Source organism: Propithecus coquereli, unplaced genomic scaffold (genome assembly GCF_000956105.1).
Source record: "Propithecus coquereli isolate 6110/MARCELLA unplaced genomic scaffold, Pcoq_1.0 Scaffold461, whole genome shotgun sequence".
Classification (NCBI taxonomy): Eukaryota; Metazoa; Chordata; class Mammalia; order Primates; family Indriidae; genus Propithecus; species Propithecus coquereli.
Genome location: NW_012150408.1, coordinates 500,066 through 501,092, shown reverse-complemented (window position 1 = coordinate 501,092; position 1,027 = coordinate 500,066). Strand labels below are relative to the sequence as shown.

Here is a 1,027-nt window from a genome sequence, read left to right as displayed (position 1 = left end):
TTAATTTCTTTCTATTTTTAGTAGAGACGGGGTCTCGCTCTTGCTCAGGCTGGTCTCGAACTCCTGAGCTCAAGCAATCCGCCCGCCTCGGCCTCCCAGAGTGCTAGGATTACAGGCGTGAGCCACCGCGCCCGGCCTGAGCATTTTTATAATAGCCATTTTTAAGGTCCTTGTCTGCTGATTCCATCATCTCTGTTATTCCTGTTGATTAATTTTTCTCCTGGTTACGTGTCACATTTTCCTGCTTTTTGGCATATCTAGTAATTTTTTACTGGACGCCAAACATCATGAGTGTTTCTGAGCATTTGGATTTTATTGTCTTCCTTTAAAGAGTGTTAAAGTTGGTTTTGGCTGACAGTAAGTTACTGCTTACTATCAGCTTGATCCTTTTAAAGTTTGTTTTTAAATTTTATTAGGGTAAGTATAAAATACTCTTTTACTCTAGGACTAGTTTATCCTTAGTACCAAGGCACGTCCTCTGGGGTCTCTCTACTGTTTGTTCTCAGTACTCAGCCAGGTCTCTCTGCTCCAGCCAGACAAAAGTAGAATACCTCCCAGTGATTCCTGTGCTGGTTATTCCTTTGAGGCCAGGACTCGATATCTCCATGGAACATTCTTATACAGAAGGTCTCTGACTTAATGGTAGTTGACTTAGGATGGTTCAGATTATGGTATTTTGACTTTGCGATGATATGAAAATGATATGCATTCAGTAGAAACAGTGTTTTGGGTGCCCATACAACCATTCTGTTTATCATTTTCCGTACTGTATTCAGTAAGTTATGTGAGATTATTCAACACTTCATTATAAAATAGGCTTTGTGTTAGATGGTTTTCCCCAATTGTGGGCTAACGTAAGTGTTCTGAGCATGTTTAAGAAAGGCTAGGCTAAGCTATGATGTTCAGTAGGTTAGGTATGTTAAATACATTTTGAGTCATGATATTTTAAACTTATAATGGGTTTATTGGGACATAACTCCAGTGTAAGAGGATCATCTGTATATATCTTTTTTTTTTTTTTTTTTTT

General features: G+C 38.6%; 1 protein-coding gene across 1 annotated transcript in view; it reads left to right on the top strand.

Annotated features, from left to right (window-relative positions):
* The window catches only part of MKRN2 (makorin ring finger protein 2), a 35,762-nt gene that overhangs the window by 20,915 nt on the left and 13,820 nt on the right, over positions 1 to 1,027 (top strand). The gene's annotated exons all lie outside the window — the stretch shown is intronic.